The following is a 16,673-nucleotide window of genomic DNA, read 5'->3' as shown; positions in this document are numbered from 1 at the left end:
TAGGATTTCTAAATGTAGACGACACTTCCGGAAAAGGACTTTTTGATGAGCTTGTGGAAGAACTTAAATGTTTAGGGCTTGATATACAATGTGCAAGAGGTCAAGGATATGATGATAATGGATCTAACATGAAAGGAAAAAATCAAGGTGTGCAAAAAAGATTATTAGATGTAAATCCTAGAGCATTATATACTCCTTGTGGTTGTCATATTCTTAATCTAGTCATTTGTGATGTTGCAAACTCTTGTGTTAGGGCCGTATCTTTTTTTGGAGTTCTTCAACGAATTTATTCATTATTTTCTTCTTCTCCCAAACGATGGAAAATTTTGAAAAATAATATATCTAATCTTACAGTCAAGTCACTATCACAAACTCGTTGGGAAAGTCGTATTGAAAGTGTTAAAGCAATTAAATTTCAAGCACCTAAAATTCGAGATGCTTTATTTGAGTTAGAAGAAACAAGTGAAGATCCCAAAATAAAGAGTGAAGCTAAATGTCTAGCAATATATGAATTGGAGGATTTTGAATTTTTGCTAGGTATGACTATTTGGTATGATATTTTGTTTGTTGTCAATTCGGTTAGCAAAAACTTTCAAAGTCAAGATATTCATATCGACGATGCTATAGATCAACTAAAAGGCTTTGTTTCTTTTTTTGAAAATTATCGTGAAAATGGATTTGTATCTGCTATGATTTCCGCAAAAGAAATTGCAAATGAGATGAACATAGATCCTAAATTTCGTGAAAAAAGAGTTATCCGTAGAAAAAAAACATTTTGAAGAAAATGATGTTGATGATAACATAAGATCTCCCGAGGAGTTATTTAGGGTCGAGTATTTTATTTTTATGGTTGATCAAGTAATAACTTCTCTTAGAACTAGATTTGAACCATTTAAAGTATTTGAAAATCTATTTGGTTTTTTGTTTAACTTTAAAAAACTTAAGCTATTAGATGAAGATACTTTGAAAAATGTTGTTTGAATCTTGAATGGTTTTTAAGGTATGATGGAAATTCTGATTTAGATGGTTTGGATTTATTTTCTGAATTAAAGGTTTTAAGGGAAGTTTTTCAAAAGGATGATAGCAATTCGATTGAAATACTTAATTACATTAAGCGTATTGATTCTTTTCCTAATGCTTATGTTGCTTATAGAATAATGTTGACTATTCATGTTTCTGTTGCTTCCGCAGAGAGAAGTTTTTCCAAGTTGAAGTTGATAAAGTCTTATTTGAGGTCATCTATGTGTCAAGAAAGACTCATTGGACTTGCTATTTTGTCAATTGAAAAAGAGTTGTTAGACAAACTTGAGTATAAAGATTTAATTTCTGAATTTGCATCTCAAAAAGCAAGAAAAGTGGATTTTGTGTAATTTTCTTGCTTTCTATTTTGTCATTAAATATAATTATAAAAGACCCTCATTTTTCTTCTCGCCCAAGGCCCCCAATTTCTTTGAGCTGGCTCTGTAAAATACTTGTCAATTACTATGTACATATCCATCTTTGAAGTTCAAAATAGATACACAATACACATCCAAAATAGTTACTAAGTACAGAGTACATATGTTCAGCCTTTTACACAGATTTGAAAGTTTGTGGGGTTGTACATAGTCTAAACCCCAACCAAAAGCATTGAAAATATAAGGACAAAAAGAAGGCTTCATCTTTGTCGTGATAAACACATTCACTCTCTAAAGACCCCCTAGGCAAATTCAATAATGAACTTGAATTAGACAACAGACAGACATGAATAGCAAGGTTCATATGGTCTCGCTTACCCTTAACTGTGACTGGCTGCCTTGCTTGTGAAGTCTAAGAACCTTGATTAGTTCGTAATGATGCTTGATCTCCTTAGGTGCTTTCTCTTGTGCTTTCTCTCTCTTGTCTCTGCAAATGCTCAATACGTTTATAGATTAAGAAAGTGATAAATCAAATGGTCTTATTTTTTATATTGTGTAAATTATACCTCATGTTCTTGTTGTCTTCTGAAACAGGTGATCTTTTTGTGGCCATCTTTCTCACATTTTTTAGCATGTCATTTTGACATATCTTCTTTTCATTGTTTTTCACGCGGAGGAACAACCTCATCGTTGTTGCCGTGAAGAATCACACCAAAATAGTCTCGACAATTTATGATGAAATTTTGTCGATTTGAATTTGTATTGGGCATCATATTTCCGTAATTAGCTTGAACTCAATTCCAACGTATGAACAAAAAAAAGTAAAATTCCGAAATAACACAGGCAGGGAAGAAATTGGTCTTTTGTATTAGGAGGTTTATCGCAATGATTACAAGAAAACAGTAGCAAAGAAAAAGTAAAATAATAAACGGATGTAATGTGCGTACACTACTAAAAAATTGACGATTAACGACTATCTTGAATAGTCATAAAATACATAAGATGACTATTGCTACATAGTCATAGAAGCCGCATTCATTAAAAATTGTTGACAGTCATAGAATCTATTAATTAGGAGTCCTCAAATATGTCATTAACATTGTCATATATTTTTAATGACTACTATTGACTAGGCATGTACATCGGGTTGGGTTATTCGGGTTTGTACATTTCATGAACCCGATCCGAAATCTTCGGTTTGTCATTTTTATAACCCAACCCAAACCGTTTATGGTATTGAAACCAAACCAATCCGAACCGATATTAATCGGGTTGGTTTGGTTTGATTTATTTGGGGTGGTTTAAGTCGGGTTGTTCGGGTTAATTTGTCATAACAAAGGTACAAAATAGAATCGTTGAATCAAATTCATAAAAAAAAAAAAAAAAAAAAAAAAAAAAAAACCAGGCAAATACTAAGAATAAATAAATTATGTCTCATCTCAAATTTCACACTCTATAAAAATCTAGACCTCGTGAAAAATCTGTAAAATAATAAAAAAAAAAATGAGTTGTTGAAACAAATATATAAGTAAGTATTTATGATCATATTGAGACTACTTATATTATCTATTTGTCAACTGCCGTGAGCATAAAGATACACCTACAAAATAATTAATTAATTTAAAAATGCATTTATATTTTTATTTTAAAACCGTAAAGCATATGTTGTATTTTTTTTATTTTACATTGATAACATTTTTCATTTTCTTAGAAATTTTTATTTTATTTCAACGGGATCGGGTTGGTTTGGTTCAACCCAATCTCATGACGATCAAAAACCAAACCAACCCGAAACACTTGCGGGTTGGGTTGGTTTCAACCTAAAATTTGTCGGGTTATAAGGGGCGGGTTAGAAAAGAGTGCAATTTGGTTTGGGTGATCGGGTTGTTTGGTTTGTCGGTTCTCATGAACACCCCTAACAGTCATAAAAACTTGAATTTAACGGTCATGGAAAGCTATTTATGAATATTTTATTTATATTTTAAATTTAATTTCCATTTAATTAATTTATTAATTACAATTAAAGACAATTATTAAAACTGCAAACAATATGTGATTCACTAATACAAATAAAATACATAACTGTATATATGTATATTTAGTAAACAAATACATAATTGTATATTATACTATTATAAATTATCAATCTACTTAACCAGTGTCTTAAATGACGACGAATTTCGTCGGAATTCAGCGGCGGCGCCTGTGCTGGACAAAAAACGACTAGCGAAAGCTAAAATGTCGTTTTTTCACTTTATGTTGTTAGGATTTCACCGAAACGACAAGTTGTTTTGTCAAACAACGACCAGCCATTTTGTCAAACGACGACCGATCGTTTTTATTGTCATTAAAGAGTAAAACTTGATTAAAGTCGCCGACATTCGAGAAAAATCGGACAAAACAGCGCATGTCTGACGATTGTCGCACGAGCCATTCTAGCGATGAAACGTCCCTCAGTTTCTCCAAGGATCTATTTCGCTGGACATTCAGGTTTGTAAAAAATGGCGGTGAAGAAGCAGAAGAAGGAAGAAGAAGATGAAAGAGGAGAGAGAGATTGAGAGAGGCATGGCCCACTTTTCAAAAAGTGTTTGCTTATATATAATTAATAAAAGAACAATCATAGTACTATATATATTGATAAAAGGCTTTTTGAAATAATATATACATATATTTATATATATATATATATATATATTGATATTTGCTTCTTTTTTTAATCATAGTCCTTTCACAATTTCATTTGTGATTGGTTGTAGGCAGTAGGCAGTAGGCATGTGCCTTTATGTGTATGTCTGTGTGTCACTAGAGTTCTACAACCTCATTATATATATATATATATATATATATATATATATATATATATATTACAAGTCTTATTACAATCTTTTACTTAGGCTTGCAGCCATAATATTAAAATGTTATATATAAATCCTCTATGATGTTTTTTTTATTATTATTATTATTATTATGTATCAAATATCTTTATTTGATAATAGTTTGCAATGTTATGGTGTGAATTTAACACTTATTATTCTCTACTTTGATACATTTTGTAATGTGGATTTAAGTATGAAATATTTATGTTTCATAAGTATGATTTCAAGTGTTTTAAATTTGGAATATATATATTAGTTTATTTTGAAATATTATTTCTATTCGATTTTTCATCGGCATGCCGATTTTCTATCGAAAATGACATTTCACTTGTCATTTTCCATATTTTTCTCTTTCGTTTTTCGTCGGCATATCGAATTTCTAGAAATTAGAAAACTCGAAACGACATAAAAAATATTATGCTTAACTAAAATTTATACAAGATTTCAGCAGTGTAGTCTGACACTCGCATTTTGCTACATGTACAAAAAGTAGATACAAGATTATCTTTTAGCTCCGTAAAAAAGAATGACGAGAAATCGCAAGGGGTTTGAAAATCCTTATATGTCTACTGCAGAAGAAACTATAAATCAGCCCACGAAGCTCTTCCAAAAGTGCTTAACCCACTGATATTTGTCCACCTATTCACCTGCTAAAAAACATTATGTATATTTTTTTTAGATGGGTCTATAATCTGAAACAAACAAAAAAGGGTTGGGACTAATAATTAACGACTCACTTTGAACATCTCGCATCGGAACAAACTAAGAAACTAACAAGTAAAACAAGCAAGGCTGAATTGTGGCTTCTAATAATCAAATTTCTCTAAATATATCTGCCACTTCTGAAAAACGTAAGTATCATTAAAAATAATTCACTTAGGTTTGTAGGTATGTAGGAAAAAAAAAGGATGCATAACCAAACCTCAAAGTTCTTGATCATTGTAACCCAAAACACAAGGACAATCTGGTGACGCACAAAACAAGAATTAGAAATTCAACCAATCAAATTAATACAGTACCAAACATCCAAATAGATAACAAATTAATCTCCAAACACACATGAGTCCTGATCAATCTGCAACAGAGACATAAATGTCACAGCAGAAAAATGACACTAGCAAACAGACATTTAGTTTTTTGGAAACAACCAACCTTTAACGAAAAGGCAGCGTCGGATAGCTATATAGTTTTCAAGCATTAAAATTAACAAAGTCACTACAAGCACTGATGTGAAATCTGATGTATCTACTATCTACTATCTACTATCTGATATCTCTCGGTTCTCTTGTGGCATTATAGCAATAATAATCTTGATTACTCGAGTAAGATCATGTATTGCCTTGTGCTTTAGAAAGAATTCTTGTAGAATTAATCTGCATAATAATCATAAACATTTAAGGAATCTTGTAGAATTAATCTGCACAATAATCATAAACATTTAAAAAAAAAAAATTGGACAGAGAGACAAGAGTCCCATAATCAACTCTCCACCTAAACTCTAAGAAAACCCGAAAAAAATAAAAAATAAAAACCCATTTCATTAAATCTACGAATAGAAACAACGCAATGCAAACAAATGTTTCAAAAGAAAAAGATATCTCTTCATACTATAAAAACTAAACCTTGAAACTACAAACCAAGTTAATTTGGTAATATTTATAAAAAGAAAAATGAGTAAACTCTAATCGGCTGTGAAGAAATATAGAATTTAAAGCCTCAATCTCCAAACAGACAAAATATGACCAACCTCTTCTTTAATCGTGCTAAGCCGAAAAAGAAAATAAGGAAAGAGAGGGAAGAGAAACGAACGGCATGTAAGAGACAGAGACGGGAGAGGAGAAAAAAAAAACGGGATGAGCGAATTGTGCACAGGTCGATCAAGTAAGAGAGGACGAGAGCGTCAACGATCGGAGTCGGAGGTCGTCAGCAAACTAGTGCATCGTTGGCAAGAGAATTCCAGCACCAACCAAAAGGAAAACGGAACTAAGCAAAACCCCCAAATCAAGTTCACGCAAAACAATTATATAAAAACCCAAAATAAATTAAAATAAACTCAGAATCGGGAATGAACAAAAACAAAATTAAAACCTTATTGCACATAAACAAAAAAAAAAAAAAAAAAAAAGACCTAATTTTCGTTAATCGTGTTTAATATGGAAAGAAAATGAAAAGACACCAACTGCACCGTGAGATACATGAAGTGTAGTGGCGGTGGTGCGAGGGAGAAGGAGATGCGTGGGTGTAGGTCTGGGATGTAGGCGCAAAAATAATTTGGGAGCGAAATATTTCGTTCAAATGTTTTTTAATGTAGTTTTAGACTTGAGATTGTGATTTCTTTTAGGGATATTGACACAAATAATACCATATCCCTTATCAAATATAGCTCAAAATGAAAAATTTGACGCATGTAGTACCTAGACCACTGGGTAAAGACTATTATATCCTTAAAACTCATTTAAACGAAAAAAAATCATTCCAAAGGCTTCCCTCTTTTTTTCTCAAAACTTTCCACACACACCTCTTCATCTTCTTCTTCTTCTTCTCACTCGGTCACTCAACCTACACGCTCAACCCAACCCACGATTTACCTCAACCAAACCCACGATTTCGGTCAACCCAACCCATCTTCGCGCTCTCTCTCTCTCTCTCTCTCTCTCTCTCTCTCTCTCTCTCTCTGTCGTGCCTCTCCTCGCTCTCTAGCCTCTCTTCTCGCTCTATCTCTTGCACACCTCTTCATCTTCATCTTCTTCTTCTCACTCGGTCGCTCAACCTCCACGCTCAACCCCACCCACGATTTCGCTCAACCAAACCCACGATTTCGCTCAACCCAAGATCTCAGTTTCTTGCTCTCTCTCCCCCGATCGCGATTTAGGGTTTCTCGCTCAAGGCACACACCATCTTCATCTTCTTATTCTTACTCGGTCGCTCAATCTCCACGCTCAACCCAGCCCACAATTTCGCTCAACCAAACCCACGATTTCGCTCAACCCAAGATCTCAGTTTCTCGCTCTCTCTCCCCCGATCGCGATTTAGGGTTTCTCGCTCAAGGTAAGTCTCGTTTTCCTTTTTTCCATTGAGATTGTTGTTATGGTTGATTTATTTAAGATGATTGTGTAGATTGTTGTTATCTGATAATGAATGTTGCGATTTTTTTGAGATTGTTGTTATGGTTAACTGGTATTGCGATTTTTTGTGAGATTGTTGTTATGGTTAACTGGTATTGCGATTGTTGTTGAAAATTGGTGACTTGATTTGTTTTAGGTTTTATATTCAATGACGAAGTCTAAAGGAACCAAGGTCGAGGAGGCCTCAAGCGTTCGAAGAAGTCCTAGGACGGCTTCGAAAAGGAAAATAATTTCGCCGTCCAAGCGTTCCAACGATGACGACGCGTTCGTCGTCGCACCAACAAAGATAAAGAAGGTATAGAATAATAAAAATGAAGTGACTTAATTAGAGCAATGTATGGTTATTTGATTTTGTTTTGTGTTTGATATAGCCAAAAAACAAGGCTGAGTCCTCGGGCGTTGCGACCGCCTTGGAGAGTCCTACCACTGTTATTTCCCGAAAGGTGAGTGTCAGAAACTCATTTTGATCCTGGTTCGTGACAGATGTGTCACGGACTCGATGACTTCGTGACAGATGTGTCACGAAGTCAGCGAGTCTGTGACACATCCGTCACGAAGTGGGTGAGTCCGTGACACATCTGTCACGAACTCAAGCATAATGGTTTCACTAATAATGTCATTGACTCATATGTGTAGGAGTGGAGACGGTTTATTCCGGAGTCCAACATTGAAGGATTTTCCTTTAACTTCCACGGGGGATTGGAAAATTTACTGGCTCTCTTACTCGGCAGCAGCGCCGAAACGCAAGCTAGTTTCGCCCAATCATGTTTTGGGCAGTTCGTGGGGCAACCCAAAATAATGCGGTCATCGGCGATTATAAGCCACTTGGTGTTGAGGACCGGGAGCTTCAACGGAGAAACCACTGACGGGCTTTTAATTGAGATTGGAGGCCAAGTCCGGGAGTTCACGAAGAGAGACTTCCAGGAGATCACATTCCTCAAAGTCGTCGATGACTACGAGGAATTCAAGTTCGAGGGGGTTGTTTCTAATGACAGCCTCTTCAAAAAATTCTTCCCGGGGAAGTATTTGAGTCGGAACTTGGTCAACCAGAAGTTCAGGTAAATTACCTGAAAATTTACTTCGTCTTGAATGTCCTCCTGGCGGACGATGCGAAGAACAGGACACCGTGCTTAGAGCTCATTAAGGCGGTGGAGGACACGGACACATTCGGTCGCCATCCATGGGGCAACGTGGTGTGGAACTACCTTCTCGGCAAAGTCCCGAAGTTTGTGGAGAAGGGTGGCGAGCCAATGGAGCAAGGTAAAAAAAAAGGAAGCTCCATCTCCCCGGATTCGTCGAGCCGCTTCAGGTTTGGGGGTACGAGTGTCTTCCTTTCCTGACGAACATGGGGGTTTGTGAGAAAGTCTCCACCACAGCTCGGCCAATAATGTGTCGGTGGAAGTCTATCGGACTTGTTTAGGATGCCGCCATGAGAGGAATCAACTTCAATGAGATAATAAATTTGTAGGTTAATTCATACCTAATATTGATCACACTCATTTGTTAACTTGTCCCACGTATAGGTTGAATTTCACGGAATCGGCGACACTTCTTCAAGCATTGCAACCCCTTCTACGACGCTAGCGGGGGATAACAAACGTCCGGAGAAGAAACCCAAAAAAGACGCCCCACAACCAGAAGCACCACCACCACAACAACCGTCCCATTCACAAGCGCAGACAATTGATGTAACACAATTTTGGGTTTCTATTTTAATTTAAATAACCATACTCCGTGACAGATGTGTCACGGAGTGGATTCACTCCGTGACAGATGTGTCACGGAGTGGATTCACTCCGTGACAGATGTGTCACGGAGTGGATTCATTCGTCAACCAGCTTACTTTGTTTTTCTGGTCATGGACAGTCCCGGCTTGACTCTGTCGAAAATTCTGTTGGAAATCTCCACGAGCATTTCCGCTATATGCAAGACGACTACAGGAAGTTCAAAAAAGAAATTTTGGACGCGGTGAAGAGCTACAGAGTGGCTCTTGATGAACTAGATCAGTACTACAACTGGAGAAACGCGTTGCAGTTAGAAAAGAAGCGCCGGGAGAATGCCGAAGAGAAAGCGGCCAAATTGAAGAAGTGGGAAGAAGAGATGGCAAAGAAGAAAGCGGAAAAAGAAAAGAAAAAAAAAAGAGGAAGAAGAATATGTTGAGAAGCTGAAGAAAATGCAGGAAGAAGAGAAGAAAATGCAGGAAGAAGAAGAGAAGAAGCAGAGAGAAGAAGAAGAGAATAAGAAGAAAGAAGAAGAGGAGAAGAAGAAGAAAGAGGAAGACGAGGAGAAGAAGAAGAAAGACGAAGAAGAGAAGAAGAAGAAAGACGACGAAGACGAGAAGAAGAAGAAAGACAACGAGGACAAGAAGAAAAAGGACGATGACGGGGACAAGAAAAATAAGCAGGACAAAGACGACAAGAAGAAGAAGGACGATGGCGCCAAGAAGAGCAAGAAACCGGAGGAGAAGAAGAAGGATGGCAACCAAAAGAAGAAGAAAAACGAAGTCGAGAAAGGGAAAAAGAAGCAAACCAGTCAACAAGAGGTACAAGATATGCAATAGACATATTATTTTGTTGTTTAAAATCTTAAATGCGGAGATGAGTGGATTCACTCTGTGACAGATGTGTCACGGAGTGTACTTCGTGCGTGACACAGTGTCACGGAGTCGCTGAATTTCGTTATTTTGATTACACTCATGTTGAACTAAATGATTTTGAATGGTCAGGAGGACGAAAGTGATGTGGCAAACACACAAGGTCAACAATCTTGGGGTGATGAAGATTCGCCTCTCAGTCTATAAGCCCAAATGAATGCAGAGGCTATGGAAGAGTATGAGTTGTTAGGGACACATGGGGTTCAAGAGGTACCTCCATTAATTTGAAGGTTGAACTTAATTCTTGACTTGTTTAGAAGCATGACTTTATAACCATATGAATTGTTATCTTTTACGGTTGAACTCAACAATAAACTTGAACTCAAATAAGCATATAATTGTTATGAAATATTATTTTATGGTTGAACTCAACAATAAACTTGAACTCTATGTCTCTTGTTGGATAGATATATGACTTGAACACACCAAATCCCCATATCCTGATTGAAGACTCACATATCAAGAAACATTTGACCCGGCAACGACGCAGCCCCAATAGGTTTACTCCTTCCAAAAAGGCGTTGCCTTTTCTGAGGTTCACGAATGCTCCGGACGTGCTTCCTGATGAACTGCCGCTGTCGGAGGTAACCAAACGATCGGACCAGGATGATGTTGACGTCATGAAGTTGTGGTTCCAAGTCGGCTTGAAGAGGGGCCACAAGAACATATCTCAGGGCAAACCAAAATATAAGCCGGAGGAAGAAACCATAGCGCCTTCTATGGAACTTGGACAGATGGCTATCAACCAGAAGACCTTGTTCTACAACATGTGGCACGAGGACGGTTGGTTGTCTGATCAGGTATTAATGTGTGTTAGTAATTTTTAAAATATGTCTTGTTTTGCAGCTCACTTCGTGGCAGATGTGTCACGGAGTCGATTCACTTCGTGACAGATGTGTCACGGAGTCAATTCACTTCGTGACACATGAGGCCGAGTGGAGGTCGAGCTCATGAGCTCGGCCTCCACTCGGCCTCATGAGCCCGACCTGTACTCGGCCTCAAGAGCTCGACTTCCAGTCGGCCTCATGAGCTCGGCCTCCACTCGGCCTCATGAGCCCGACCTCTACTCGGCCTCAAGAGCTCGACTTCCACTCGGCCTCATGAGGTCGACCTCCACTCGAACTCATGAGCTCGACCTCTACTCGGCCTTATGAGCTCGACTTCCACTCGGCCTCATGAGCTCGGCCTCCACTCGGCCTCATGAGCCCGACCTCTACTCGGCCTCAAGAGCTCGACTTCCACTCGGCCTCATGAGGTCGACCTCCACTCGACCTCATGAGCTCGACCTCCACTCGGCCTCATGAGCCCGACCTCTACACGGCCTCGAGAGCTCGACTTCCACTCGGCCTCATGAGGTCGACCTCATGAGCTCGACCTCCACTCGGCCTCATGAGCTCGACTTCCACTCGGCCTCATGAGCTCGGCCTCCTCTCGGCCTCATGAGCCCGACCTCTACTCGGCCTCATGAGGTCGACTTCCACTCGGACTCATGAGGTCGACCTCCACTCGGCCTCATGAGCTCGACCTCCACTCGACCTCATGAGCTCGACCTCCACTCGACCTCATGAGCCCGACCTCTACTCGGCCTCATGAGCTCGACCTCCGCTCGGCCTCATGAGGTCGACCTCCGCTCGGCCTCATGAGGTCGACCTCCGCTCGGCCTCATGAGGTCGACCTCCGCTCGGCCTCATGAGGTCGACCTCCGCTCGGCCTCATGAGCTCGGCCGCATGAGCTCGACCTCCACTGTCACGGAGTCAATTAACTCCGTGACACATGTGTCCTGAAGTGTACTTAGTCCGTGACACATGTGTCACGGACTGAATTGACTCTGTGACACATGTGTCACGAAGTGAATTGACTCGGTGACACGTGTGTCACGGACTGAGGTATTTAGTGCTTATGTTTCTCTTTTGGCGTGCAGCATGTAGACGTCGCGATGTACTACCTCCGGAAGAAGAAAAAGGCGGGTTTGTTACGTCACTCCTTCACCATCATGTCCACGGTCTTCTTTAAGTATCTCCGAGATAGTTACACTCAGTTCAATGCTAGCCAAGATCCGGGTGTATTCTTAAAGAAGAAACTGAAAAAATGTGTCGTCGACCACATTACCGGAGAGTCTGGAGCGGAGCAACTGGTGGACCCATGGGACGGGGTCGATGATGTCTTCATCCCTGTAATAGATGGCGGACACTGGTATCTTCTTGTTGTCAACGTGCGTTCAAGGTGTATAACGGTGTACGACTCCATGAGTTCCACCGGTGGACACCAAACGCTCGTGGACACTGAACTCAGAAACTTGGCCACCATTTTTCCATATGTTCTGCATGTCGCCGGCGTTCTACTCTCCAATGAAGAAATATTCAAGGTCGTCCACTACGATCAAATGCCACAACAAGACAATGGGTAAATATTTTAATTCTTAATTTTACATTCTTAATGACACATATCAATTAAAGCATGCGTTTTTTGTTCCTTCAGAAATGATTGTGGCATGTTTATGATCAAGACTGCCGAGTTTTTGGCGCACGGCCTTCCATTATCTGATTTGAAACAGGAGGACATGAACATGTATCGACAGAAAATGACCACCGAATTATACCGACACGGAGCGCTAAAACTACACACGCGTGGAAATGTCAATGTTGAGACAACTTGAAATTATGTGTTTATGATTGTACGCATGTGTTTATAACTTTATATATGTATTCTTAGAACTTTATGTATTGTCTTGACATCAATTTCTTAGTTTAAAAGTGTATGTATTGTTTCGAAATCAATTTATGTATCACAAACTGACCTCATTTCGTGACAGATGTGTCACGGACTGAGATCACTTCGTGACACATGTGTCACGGACTGTGTTCACGTCTTAACAATAAGATTGTTTTATAAACCATTCTTAACAATAAACTCAATACCAATAAAGTTCAAAACATTCAAAATGTAATACATAGCAAAACACCAAGGAAGTTCTAGATATTCAATGATAAAACGTGTCGAATTACAAACCAAACCAATGTCCCATCCCCGGAGCCCTCATTTCCGGTGGAATTGGGTTGCGACACGTAGCTCTATTGTGACCTACACCTCCACAACGGGAACATTTACGAAGTGGGGCATCAGATTCTCCAAGAGAGGGAATCCTTATCTTCTTAGGTCTACCCGCCGGACGACCTAAGAAGTTAGGCGGATTTACTTTGATCTGCTTGATTTCGTCGGGAAAAGTCCATGACGATTCACTTCCTTGAGGATGAATAACCCCTGCATACGCCAATTTCCAATACTCGGTCGTGTAGTACTCTGCACAATAGCTCTCAACTGGTAGGTTGCGTAAGCGACAAGCCGCAATGGCATGAGCACATACAAATAGATCATTTTGAAATTCTCGACACGAGCACGTCTTATCAATCAAGTTCACTGCCCATGGTGTTCCTTCTGTGTCTAACACCTCGAATTCGTATACTGCAGAAGGCCGGACCTAAAACATAAGCAAAAAAAAGTTTAAACATAACCACTCAGTCTGTGACACATGTGTCACGAAATGACCCGAGTCCGTGACAGATGTGTCACGAAGTGGATTCACTCCGTGACACATGTGTCACGAACTGAAGTCACTCCGTGACAGAAGTGTCACGGACTCGGGTCATTTCGTGACAGAATTTAAAAATTAAAAACACACTATAACCTGCATATTTGCCGAGACAGTAAGTTTTTTTAACATATAGGTATGATATTCCATTGAAAACACACTTTGAGTTGATGCCGCCTTTTCTCGTCGTTGGTAGAACCAAACTTGCATTCTCTCTCTCAACCAATCAAGGCAATTCACTATTGGAAATGATCTTGCTTTAACAGTTAACGCATTCAAAGACTCTGCGTTGTTTGAAGTTATGATCGTATACCTTGATGTCTTGAAAAAACAACGTGCCCACTTCTCATTTCCTACTTCGTTGACAAGGTACGGACGTATCAACGGGTCTTCCTTGTCCAACATGCGCATAAACTTTTGATATTCAAATATAGTATACGCTTTTGCTGCACCGTAGAACTTCCAATTGAATTCCTTGCCAAGTTTTTTGAATTTTGCCTTGACGTTATTCTTCACGTGGTATGCGCAAAAACCATGTTCTGCTCTTGGAAAAACTTTCTTCGCGGCGTTAATGATTCCGGTGTTTCGGTCGGATACGATGACCATGTTATCCCTCTCCCCCAATGCTTCCTTAAGTTTGTTGAAGAAATAAAACCAGGACTTGGAAGTTTCGGACTCACCAATACCATAGGCAAGCGGGAATATTTGCTCATTTGCGTCCATCGCGGAAGCCGTAAACATGCTGCCCTTGTGATAGTTTGTCAAGAAGGTTGCATCAACAATTACAACATGCCGACAATACTTCCATCCCTCTCTGAACGGAGCCAAAGAAACGAAAAAGTACATGAAATATTTATGACGGTAATTTTTTAGGTCGATGAGAGAACCTGGATTCTTTTGCTCTAACATGTACTTGTATTTTGCAAGAGAGGTATATGACTCATCATCAGTCCCATACAAGGATTGTATTGCACATTCTTTTGCCCTACATGCTTTTCTGTATGAAATATTGACTCCAACCTCTGTTCGCATGTAACTCTGAATCTCCTTTGGGGTACAACTATGTACAGTTGGATCAATAAATTTGTGTTTCACCCTATCTCCAACCAACTCTGCAGTAGCTTGCGGTTGCCCTTTTTGTCTTTCCTCCACAGATTAAGTGTGCTTAGGATCATATCTTGAACCATAAACACATACACACGATCAAAAACATTTTAAAAATAAAAGGGCATCCATTTCCTGAAATATCTGTCACGAAGTGCATCCACTCGTGTCAGGAGTGGATTCACTTCGTGATATAGATCTGTCACGGACTGATTCATCTATGAAGAGAAATGAAATTTCAAATAAAATCAGTTTTTAGGTCGTGAAATTTTACCTTCTAATTTCAAAACAATCCGTGTTCTTTAGCTTCACTGCCCAGACCGCCCAATCACAATTTTTACCCGCACAAATGACATGAAGTTTGAGCGGAGATGAGTTCTTCGTTTTGAACCGATAATGATTATTGACTGCATCCATCCGCAAATGCTTCAACAACGCCGCTTTGTTTGCATATAATCCTTTTTTTTACACTTACCGGAGATAAAATGTCCAACACCTCAATATCGTTACTCTCGACACATGTATTTGATTCGGGAGCCGTAACCGAACACCCCCCATTCTCTTGGCTCGATACATTCTCTTTTCTTTGTGATCGAGTTGGCGGCTGTGGTGGAAGAGGAGGCTCTTCCTGGTGTTGAGTCTGTGGTGGAGCCTCTATCGACAAAATAACTGGTGGTGGAGACCTTCTGGGTTGGGGTGTTGTCTGGCTAACAGTATTCATGTCATCCAACCCAACAGTATCATTGTTGAAAGCCTCCGGACTTGGTACGTCCCATTCACGTGCCTCGAATATAGGACTCGGCATGTTTGGAATGATCCTGCTTCGATTGCAACCAAATCAACTCTCGCTTGTGTTTGCTGTTGGAGTGGATCCAACCCGTGGAGAAGACGCGTCATCCGCTTTTTTATCCTAAAATGCCTCCGGACTAATCTCAAGTACAATATTCAACTTCGTCCGGTTCGGTTCGTTCTTCCTCAAGTACAAATAACATCGCAAACTTTCTTCGTCGTCTATGGTTGGCGGTACGAGCCCGTCAGCTTCATGTTTGACGTTGATTGAATGCGTTGCAGGGGTCACGTTCAACCGAGCATACAATTTTTGCATCAAACTTTGGTAATTCAATTTGGTAGGAAGTAAAAGCGTAAGAGTACCACCCTCTTGATATACGCCCGGTTTTACCCACTTCCCGCTATGCTTAGCATATAAACATATTTCCGCCATACATGTATACGTTCACTCAGTATTAGATACGAGTATTAAAAGACGGTTATTAACATGGAAAAACATCCAGTTCGTGACACTAGTGTCACGAAGTGCATCCAGTTCGTGACACTAGTGTCACGAAGTGCATCCAGTTCGTGACACTAGTGTCACGAAGTGCATCCAGTTCGTGACACTAGTGTCACGAAGTGAATCCAGTTCGTGACACCCTGGAAAAATCGGGAAGTGTCACGAAATGGATCCACTTCGTGACACTGTGTCACGAACAGGATTCACTTCGTGACACCCTGGAAAAATCGGGATTTCAACAAAAAAAACACCATTTTGACAAACAAATCACACTCAGAGACAATGGAACCTATTTCAACATGAATCAAAACAATTAAACATGTTCTTATATGTTAAAAATAGGATGAACTTACCAACTTATGTTTGTAGAAGTTTTGGATCTTGGATTTGCAAGAAGAAGAACCTTGGATCTTGAAGTTTTGATGAACAACCTAGGATTTGCAGGAAACTTCTTCAAACATTATTGCAAAATGGGTTTAATATGAGTTTAGCATTATTGCAAAATGGGTTTACCATTATTGCAAAATGGGTTTAAAATGGGTCTAGGAAACTTACCGTCGACGACCAAGATTCCGGCTGTCTCGTCAAGCAAGCTTCATCAACTTCTCTAGCTCAGACCCAAACGAGGGAGAAGAAA

This window comes from Urtica dioica, chromosome 7, assembly GCF_054948205.1.
Source record: "Urtica dioica subsp. dioica isolate 48M chromosome 7, U.dioica_male_clone48M_v1_H2, whole genome shotgun sequence".
NCBI classification, from domain to species: Eukaryota; Viridiplantae; Streptophyta; class Magnoliopsida; order Rosales; family Urticaceae; genus Urtica; species Urtica dioica.
Note: the sequence above shows the minus strand (reverse complement) of the source record.